Source organism: Fukomys damarensis, unplaced genomic scaffold (genome assembly GCF_012274545.1).
Source record: "Fukomys damarensis isolate Sample0158 unplaced genomic scaffold, DMR_v1.0_HiC HiC_scaffold_23, whole genome shotgun sequence".
In the NCBI taxonomy this organism is placed as follows: Eukaryota; Metazoa; Chordata; class Mammalia; order Rodentia; family Bathyergidae; genus Fukomys; species Fukomys damarensis.
The window spans coordinates 24,941,728-24,952,684 of record NW_022900935.1 but is presented as its reverse complement, the minus strand read 5'-3'; the positions used below and the strand labels follow the sequence as shown (position 1 = coordinate 24,952,684).

At 35.1% G+C, this 10,957-nt stretch overlaps 1 protein-coding gene and 1 pseudogene across 1 annotated transcript in view; both read left to right on the top strand.

The window, feature by feature from the left end:
* The window catches only part of LOC104852623, an 11,590-nt pseudogene extending 4,301 nt beyond the window's left edge, over positions 1-7,289 (top strand).
* Zswim5 (zinc finger SWIM-type containing 5) overlaps positions 1-10,957 on the top strand; it is a 145,948-nt gene that overhangs the window by 2,963 nt on the left and 132,028 nt on the right. The window lies entirely within an intron of this gene.

The following is a 10,957-nucleotide window of genomic DNA, read 5'->3' as shown; positions in this document are numbered from 1 at the left end:
TGGTTTTTTGAGACAGAGTCTCACTATGTGGTTGAGACTGATCTGGAACTCACTATGTAGCCCAGTCTGGTCTCGAACTCACAGCAATCCTCCTGCCTCAGCCTCCTGAGTGCTGGGATTACAGGCGTGTGCCACCACACCCGGCTACTCTATAACATTCTTTTAAAGAAAGAATTTATAAGCAATTTTAATTTTTAAAAAAGCAGTACAACATAAAAGTTTTGAAGGTATATAAAAGCAAAAAACATCTTTTATAAAGTATAGGTAGGCTAAATTTTGTAACTTCTGATTATTTTCCATGTTGAATCTGTATTGGGAAGACAGAGGACTCATGCACCACAGAACAACAGATTTTGAATCAGTACTGTAGTAGTTGAAACATTCTGCCTTTGCTGGTGCATTCTTGCAACCTCACCTAGGCTGAGACAGGAGTATTGCTAGTTGAGGTCAGCCTGTGCAGTTTACCATATTCTCTCAAAAAAACTGAAAACAACAAAAAAACTTCCCACCTTGATGTTAATAAATGGGAGAACTGTAGATTTGTTGTGCTAAAAGTATACATTTCTTTTACATAACAGGACTGAATTGGAAATATTGTTCCTTTTAAGAGGAGAAAATTGCAAAGTAATCTTTTCAAATATATCTATTGAAACTGTGTCAATAGACTTACAGTCTGATCAACCGCTATTATGAAGATTAATAGAGTTTAGATATTTAAGCAGTTGCATTTTAACCTATTTTAGAACTCATGAAAATAATATTATAAACTTTGGTAAAACATTTTATTCAGGTGTTGACAGATGACATGAGAATGGGACTATAATTGACTAATAGTTTTAAGATTTGACACTTTTTCGCTATCTACAATATTTTAATTTCTCCATGTTTGGTAATACTTAAAAAGAAGTTTGCACTTTCTCAGGGAAATCAGAATTGATTAAAGGAAAAGAAGCAATAATTGTCTCGCTTAAACACAGAAATACTATATTTACTTGGATATTTAGATTTTTAAAAATTGGGTAAAGTAATGCAATGACTTGCTGTAACTGATTAATTGTATAAATGTTCAAAAATTTTCAGTAGATTATGATAGATATCTTCAACTAATCTCCTTATTTTTAGTTTATGCATTTTAAAATAAGCACATAATTTGTGCTTGGATAGTTTTCAAGAGTAGTGCCACAGTGTTAAGTAGTACCTTATGTGAAAGAGGTTCAATTACAAAGTTAACAGTTATGGTAAAAAGAGGTCTGTTTCAGGAGGTTATCCATTACTTAAACATCAATTAATCAGTCTACAATTATGTGTAGTTTATATTATGAATAAATATATCTGTATTTTAACTTTTGCAAAATACAGCAGTAAGAAGGGTAAAAATTGTTGATTTTTTTTCAGCGCAAACCCAGGGCCTCATAGTGCTAGGTAAGCACTCTACTACTGAGCTATAATGTGCAGCCCCCAGTTGTTGATTTTTATGTGTAATTTATTTTTCATCTGTGTTGTTTGGGGAAAATCAAAGGTAATTGCATCTAAAATGCTTTATACCATCCTATTTAAAAATTGAATAGATAAAATAATAATAAAACTTCATGTGGGGAAAAATTACCTAATTTGTATTTAAGATATTTCATTATGGGCCGGGGATTTAGCTCAGTAGTTCTGGTGCCTGTGCTGCCTGCTTTGCAAGCACAAGGTCCCGAGTTCAATCCCTGGTACCCGCCGAAATATATATATAGATATAGATCTATAGATCTATATCTATATCTATAAAACAAGGGCTAGGGTGTAGCTTAGTGGTGGAGTGCTTGGGTAGCAAGCATGTTCAGTCTCCAGCAAAACACACGTGCACACACACACACACACACACACACACACACAGAGCTTTCAATATAACAATATTTAAACACAGAAGGCAACTGCATTCCTTTAAGAGAAATGATAAGTTTTTTAGAGTATAAATTTATTAAGTTTCAAATAATTTTGGCTTTTTAAAGCAATGAATTCTTTCTTTTCCTGTCTACCCCAACATGCTATATACATATGTTAATATTCATAAGTGTTGAATGAGTGAATATTAATCCTGAACTTCTCAGTGTTGTGAAACTGAAGGGATTGGGTACAGGTGTGTATGCCTCTAGTTCTAGCACTTGGGAGGCTGAAATGAGATCACCTCAGCTCAGGAATTTGAGATCAGCCTAGGTATAACGTGAGAACACTCTCAAAAATAAAACAATACTGAAGAGGGGAGACAGGGTTGAAATTTTAGGATAAGTATGACAGTGGATCTGGAAGATATGCACAACTCCAGACTTGTGCATATAATATACTGATAGCATTAAGTAGTATGAGAATTACACCGTGTATGTATCTTCTATGTTGACCCTCTGTTTTGTGGGAAGAGTGACGGTTTATACGTTTATTCAAATATAAAAAGAAATGTATATTAATTCTTACAAAGGTAAGCTTCTTCTTTTTTTTTTTCCAAAGATAAGCTTGAGGATTGAGTTTGGGATTTTTTTTTCTTTTTCTTTTGTGTTGGGGATTGAACTCAGGACCTTCCGCCTGCAAGGCGGGTGGTGGCACCACTGAGCTAAATCTCCAGCCCTGAGTTTGAGATTTTAAAGGTAATGGATAAAGTAAAGATAGTGGAATTTTTAGAATTAATATTACTGAAGTGTGAGTAGAAAGTCTAAAAATTTTAAACCGAGAAGGCTGAAAATTGAGCCTTAGGAAACAAGTCATTTATTCCTCTTGTTTCAACAATGGCTATAAAAAATCAAGGCATTAATTGTTAGTACCTGTTATGGTGAGGGTTATATAAATATATACCTATATTAAATATGGAATTGTACGCTAAAATGTAAGTTAGTGTTTGGTATTAGAAATAGTAATTCAGAGCTATGAGTATAGCTCAGTCATGGAGGGCTTTCCTAGCTTATGCAGGGCCCTGGGTTTAATCTCCTAGCACTCCAAAAAGCAAAAACAGAAAACAAAAATAAATAGACATTAATGTATCCCAGATTACTTTTATGTGAATTTTCTACCTTATAATTTATTTAAATACCCATTTCTTTTTTCATATAGGCAGCATGCTTCTTGGCCGTGTTTAGCCTGTCATTGAGTTGGTATGCTAAGGAAATCACACTCATTTTAATATTAGCTTTAGCATTGTGATCATATGCTAAATTATTCTGATACTTTTCATAGTGATATATAGCCACTGATTAGTTTTTGGGTTTTTTTTGTTTTGTTTGTTTGTTTGTTTGTTTTTTGGTACTGGGCATTGAACTCGGGTCCTTGTGCTTGCAAGGCAGGCGGCAGAACCACTCAGCTAAATCCCCAGCCCAGTTTTTGTTTTTCATTATAATTGTTCTCTCCTTCAAATTAGATAATATTATTTGCTCTAAATGGTACTCAGCAAATGTTTATAAAACACATGAGTACATTGTCATATACCTCTTTAATATAATATGTGGGTAGTATGAACATATCTCATAAATGATTTATATGTGATTGGAAACTAGAAGATACACTGGCATTCTGTGGCTTAATTTGTGGTTGGTTATGATTTTAAAAATATTACAGAGATAAAAGAAAAATGTCCTTGAAACTTAATATTAACTAGTTCTTGATAATTAAATTAACATTTAGTCACTTACTTTGTGGAAGGCCCAGTAAATAATTGTTTACTTATTTTTTGGTGGAATTTCTAAAATAATTTTTATTTTCCTCTGAGTATAAACCTAGGTTCGCTATCAAAGCTTAAGCTCTTAAGGACTACATTATGTTGCCATCTCTTTATAGGTGAGAGGTTATAGACTGACTGGGTATTTGATACTAAGAGTCTCTGAAACCTGCTTTTGAAAAGTTTTATGTATACATGGTTTCTTTTGTCATTTGCTTTTTTCTCTTTATAATGGAATGATAAGTAGGGTACTTAGGGCAGTACAATGTTGTTGCCTTCTCTAAAAAATACAGTGGACTCTTGGCTTACAAACTCAGTTTGTTCTCAAGGGCTGGTTGTAACTCAAGTTGGTTGTAAGCCTACTTTTTTGGGGCGGGTACCAGAGATAGAACTCAGATCCTTGCACTTGAGAGGCAGGTGCAGTGCCACTGAGCTAAATCCCCAGCCCAGGATTGTTTTTTCCATAAGAAATAATGGAGCTACTCATAATGAATCCTGAACTTCCCAAAGCACCCCTTAACTAAGCTTTTCATAATAAAAAGTTTTGTATAGTGTATGTAATTTACCAGAAACACCAGTAATTTTCCTAGTGTATTCACCAAAAAGTTATAAAATGTGCTTAGCTTATCAAAAACAATGATTTCATGTTGTACTCACCATTCAAGCTGACATCTTTGACTTGCAAGAAGGGAGGATGAAATAGAAGGTGGTTATTGTTTGGAAGAAGAGTCCCCGTCCATAAGAACATCAGGAATCTGGCTCTCTGGTGTCCTTTCATTCCTTGAGAGAGTCTGTAGCCCTCTAAAACCTGCTTCTGGCTCACTAGGTCTCAACCACTTTACAACTAAAAACTAGTCTCAAGTTTTCTGTTTCTGACTTTTCTTTAACACTGTTCTGTATTATGACATGACATTGTCATTAAGCAAGTGAATGCAGCGATTGGCTTTTTCTTTCTCTGGTTGGATCTTCTCTACAAATGTTTGTGCCTTTGTCCAGTTTTTCAGAATTTCCTTTGTTTTAGAAGAACTTGTACCAATTATTGATACTTCCCCTGCTCTTCAGAAAGCTCCTCAGCTGCCATTCTCTGTTGCTCAGCCAGAAGTTGCTGAAGTTCCTCTGTAGACAATACCTCTGAGTGTTCCTCCGCGTCACCACTGTCTACCTGCAAGCCTATGATGAACTCTGCTATAGTGACATCATCAACCATAGGATTGATTGAAAGCTCATACTTCTCTACTGGCCTTCAAAGACTCTCTCCCATATAATTTTAGGCCACACTTTCTTCCATGCCGATCGCACTGTCCTCAGACAGTGACCCAGGACTTCTCAGTGTAGCCCTGCACAGGAAAGACCATCATTTGGGTTATAACTCAAGACTTTGGTTTTAAGATAAAACTAAAATTCTGGTCATAACCTAAGTTGTTCATATATGAGACTATTTGGCTTTTTGTTTTTTTGGTACCAGGGATCGACTAGGGCCCTTGTGCTTGTGAGGCAGCCACTGGAACCACTGTGCTAAATCCCCGGCCCAACTATTTGTAACTCAAAGGTCTACTGTAGACAATTTTCTGGGTGTGGTGGTACATGCCTGTAATCCCCGCACTCTGAAGGCTCAGGCAGGAGGATCTCAGTGAGTAACTTGGGCTACATAGTGAATTCAAGGCCAGGCTAAATTATGTAGTGAGACCTTGTCTTAAAAAAAAAAAAAAAGAAAAAAAGACTATTGAGGCAAAAGATGAACTGACCTTCTCCTTAGTGGTTTTCTTGTCTTAAAAACAGTTGTCTGAGGGGCCAGGGTTGTAGCCCAGAGGTAGAGAACTCATCTAGCAGATTCCCAGCATTGAAAAAAAAAGAACAGCTGCAAAACAACAGTTGCCTGGGATGGGCAATGTGGTGTATGCCTGTAATTCCAGCTACTCTATAGGCTGAGGTAAGATGTGTGTCTAGGAGCTTGAGGCCAGACTGGGCAAAATAGGACACAGGCTTCAAAAAAACAAAAACAAAACAACACACAAGAAAACCAGTTGTCTGTTTAGTTATCATTTAGTCCTTAGAGAAGTGTAAATTCTAACCCAATGAAATCCCTGTACCACACACCTACTGGATTGGTTGAAAATAAAAAGATTGACAGTACCAAGTACTGACAAGGATGTAGAGCAACTAGAACTCTTACACATTACCAGTAGAAATACAAAATAGTACAGCCACTTTGATAAATAATTTCTTGTAAAATTAATCATACTCTTAAACCTAAAATTTAGCAGTCTTACTCATAGGTATTTTCCTAAGAGAAATGAAAACATATTCATGTAAATACTGGCCCTGAATAGTCACAGCAGTAGCTTTACTTATATAGTCCCAAACTGCAAACAGCCCAAATGCCTATCAAGTTGATAAGTTAAAAAATGGCTATATATTCATACAGTGGAATACTATTCAGTAATAAAAGAACTAATGGCCAGCAACATGGATGAATCTCAAAGGCAGAAGCCAGATACAAAAACTACAGAAATTCTATGTGTGTAAAATTCTAGGAAGCTCAAAGCTGTCATGATAGAAAGTAGACTAGTGACTACTGGGCTAGAGGACAAATGGCTTCAAACTTTGAGGGGTGATAGAGCTATTGTGCATCACAATGTTATGGTTACATGATTGTATTCATCAAAACCTATCAAACTATATGCTTTTATGTGGTAAATTATATACTTAAAATATTGTATTTTAAAGAAAATAATTATGAGTCTTTTTGTTGTATCTACTGTGAAAGTGAAGACCATTCTCAGCAATCAGACTCTAGACATTACAGAAATTGTTAAAAAAAAAAAAAAGAAATTGTTGAAATTACTCTGCAGGAATGCAGTTACTGTGAGGGACTTCATAGGAACCCTATGGAAAGACTTCAGTCACATCAGTGTAAAAGTCAGTCTCTCCTTGGAAAGAAAAAGAAGAGGCTCTAGTTGACAAATGGTAGGAAAACAGAAAGGAACTAGCTACTCTTCACACTATCTGTAGTCATCTACAGAACATGATCAAGGGTGTTAAATTGGGTTTCTATTACAACAGGAGGTCTTGTGTCACTTCCTCTTCAAAGTTGTTATTCAGGACAATGAGTCTCATACTGAAATCTGAAAAATTTTGGGTGAAAAATATTTTCACAGGGTTTGGATAAAGCCAAATGTTGCCTGTTCAGTCACAAGCCCAGAAAGATGAGTTAATCCTTGAAGGAAACAGTGTTGAACTTGTTTCATGCAGCTGCTTTGATTTAGCAAGCCACACAGTTAGAAACAAGGATATCAGGGTTCGGGTATAGCTCACTGGTAGAGCATTTGCCTAGTATACAAGAGTCCCTATTTTCAATTTCCAGAACCACAAGACAAGACAAAACAAAACATAATGAACCCAAGGCTATCAGAAAAATTTTGAATGGTGTCTATGTCTCTGAAAAAGTAATGGTTCAGCAGGATAGTGAATAAGGTATAAGAATTGTTTGGCTGCAGAAACAAGATCTTGGATTATAAAACTAATTTGTGATGTTTTAATGATACAATAAGAAACCTGTATTGGTTTAGGGGGAAAAATATTAACTTAAATCTTGGCTTTAGGACTCACCCCAAATTAAGTCAGAATTGAGTTGAGAATGAGGCTCAAGTTTTAGAATTCTAAAAAAGCTCCCAGCCAGTTTTATGTGCAGCCAGGTTGAGAAACAGTGCTCTTTAAAAATAGAAAAAAGAATCCAAAAATTCATTTGGAACCATACGAGACCTAGAATAGCAAAAGCCATTTTAGGCAACAGACACATGGCACCGGGTATAACAATTCCCATTTTGAAACTATACTACAAAGCCACTGTGATAAAAACAGCATGGTACTGGCAAAGAAACAGGCCTGAGGATCAGTGGAACAGACTGGAAGACACAAAAACAAACCCAGATGTGCTCAGCTACCTCATCTTTGACAAAGGAGCTGACCATCCTCAGTGGAGGAAAGATAGCCTCTTTAATAAATGGTGTTGGAAAAACTGGATGTCAACCTGCCACAGATTAAAACTAGACCCTTATTTTTCACCATGCACTAAATTAAAATCCAAATGGATTAAAGATCTAAATATTAAAACGGAAACATTAAATTTGCTGGAAGGTAAGTTAGGCAGAACTCTAGAAGATACTGGCATAGGAAAAGACTTTATGAACAAATCCTCAGTAGCACCGGAACTAGCAGATAGAATCAACAACTGAGATCTCATCTTATTAAAAAGATTCTGTACTTCAAAAGAAACCATCAGCAGAGCTAAGAGACAATCTACAATGTGGGAAAAAAATTTTACCCGCTGTTCTTCAGACAAAGGACTATTATCAGGAATATATAAAGAACTCAAAACAATCAGCCCCCCCAAATATAAAGACCCGATTCAAAAATGGGCATCCGAAATGAACAGACATTTCTCAGACAAAGAAGTAAAAGCAGCAAGTAAATATATGAAAAAATGTTCCACATCACTGATCATTCGAGAGATGCAGATGAAAACAACACTGAGATTCCACCTCACCCCACAAAGAATGGCTGCTATCAAGAAATCACACAATAACAAATGTTGGCAAGGTTGTGGGGAGAAAGGAACCCTTCTCCATTGTTGGTGGGAGTACAGACTGGTGCATCCACTATGGAAATCAATATGGAGATACCTCAAAGAGCTTGGACTGGAGGTTCCATTTGACCCAGCCATCCGTCTGCTGGGTATCTTGCCAAAAGAACTAAAAGAATCATATCACAGAGAAGTATGCGCACCCATGTTTATAGCGGCACAGTTTGTAATAGCTAAAACTTGGAAACAGCCCTTTTGCCCATCCATTGGAAACTGGATAAAGGAGATGTGGTTTTTCTATAAAATAGAATATTACTCAGCCATAAAGAATGAGAAAATAGATTCATTAATAGGAAAATGGATGCATATTGAAGATATACTTCTAAGTGAAATAAGTAAGGCACATGTGTAAATACCGAATAGTTTCTCTGGTGTGAATAATCTGCAATAATACGATTACTGACATTTAGAAATGGGAAGAAAGGAGCTAAAGGTATAGGGAAGGTGGGATGGGTAGGGGAAGGGTAATAAGGGAAAAGAAAAAATGTGAGGTAATGAAAAGATGGAAATAAAGCGTTTGTAGATGGGGAGGGGAGGAGGTGGGTAAAGGGAGGGCAGGGACAAGGGGAAGAAATGAGAACCATGACTTGTCATGTAGAGGTACAAGATCCCAACAATGAATGTAACTGTACTGTATCCCTAAAATGTACCAATAAACTCCGTTAAAGCTGAAAATAAAAACCAAGTTTATTAGTGTTATCATTTTAAAAATTTTAAATTTTTATTAGTACATGTTTGCAGTGCATAATGATTATATTCATCGTGAGGAGTTGGTATATGTACATAACACACTTTAATTCCTTTTCATCCCCTTTCTCTCCCCATCTGTCTCTTGATCCTCTTCCCTTTTGCAAAAGATCTATCTCCCTGTTTCCTATTATCTATTTTTATTGTTACAAAACATTCTGTAGTTTTCATAGCTATGAGTCATGTCAACTTTCTTTTCTATTTATTCTTTCACCTATGTTTAGGTTTACTAATGGATTTCAAGGAGAATTATTCTTTTTTTTTTTTTTTCCCTAGTACCTGGGATCGAACTCAGGACCTTGTGCTTGCAAGGCAGGTACGGTGCCACTGAGCTAAATTGCTGGCCCAGAGAGAATTCTTCTTCTTCTTTTTTTTTTTAAAGGAGAATTATTCTTAAAGAATGTTTCTTTGTATATTTTAGAGAATCTTATTCCAAAGTATATGAATTGTCATTGTTACAATTATCAAGATGCTTGTATTAATATGCCAAGCTATAATTTTCTTCATGTTTGTCACACTCATTTATTCATTTATAAAACTTAATATTTTTAAGTGTTATGTGCAAAATAGAACTTAATTTCTTTGAGTCCACAGTTTAGTATAGGATAGAATATAAAATATCTTTTAATGTATTATTTTTAATAAACGTAATTTCTATGGAAGGAAAGAGTAAAAAGTAATTTACTGGGGAAATGGGAATAACTATGTCATTGGTCTATTTCAACAGAATTCTAATTAACAGAAATGTTAAAATCAAGTCTAACATTGTAATAAAGATTGAGAGCACTTCTGTTATAAGGTAGATTAACCTTTCATGAGATTCCTTCTATATTAACATATTCATCGTTGATTCAGAGGGATAATATTGATAAGCAGGAAGAATACAAAAATATTATCAAATACTAATCCTTTTTTCTCAGAATAAACTTTACAGATTTCTTACTTCATAATAGCATTATTATCTCTAGATAATCCTTTTATTTAAAAAATTGTTGCTTCTTTTAGGTACAAATATATGATAGAGCTAATCAGTAAAATGGCTTTTTGTCCATCCATTCATTATCGTGTGTGTCATGTATTGTGTCTTTGAAACCCATGGTGATAATTACATTTTTCCTCTTAGTCATTCATGGTTTTATTGAATGGAAGCCTGTAGCATTAATGGGCTCACAAAAAGCCAGCCTGTTCTTATTTGCTTAAATCTAGCAACACTTGATAAGCTGACATACCAGACAAGCATCACTAACATACATCAATATTATTAGTAATAAAAAATTCTCCCTCACATTATGGCTTCCTATTGTGAAAAACTCTTAATCTTGCTAATCTTTTATTTCACTAAATATTATATTCTTTAGTATTATGTATACTGTATTTGTATATGTCTGTTGTGTGTATATATATATGCATATATATATATATATGCAATTTTGACTGCTCATTGTGTCTGTTTCCTCAACTGTAAATAGACAGAACAATAGTACCTATTTCATAGGCTGTTTTGAAGATCAAATTAGTTAATGTGTAAAGTATTTAGGATGAGGCCTAGCACATATTAAATGCTTATTCACTATTATTATCATAGCCTTTACCAAAATTGTTATATTCTGTATTTGTTATCTTCCTTTCCTCAACCTTCACCCCACCTCTAAAGCCTTTGCTGTTTGACTTGTGCTGTCACTAAATTAAAATTGATCTCTTTAAATACCACTGACCTCATGATTGCCAAGCATGATTCTTTTTCCAGTCCTTCATGATCATGTGGAATTTCCTGTAGTCAGCTGCACCTTCCTCTTGAAACACTCCTTGCTAGATTTTTGTTTTACTTGACCATTCTGATTTTCTTCCTACTTTTCTTCTGTATTCTTACCTTATAAAAGTCA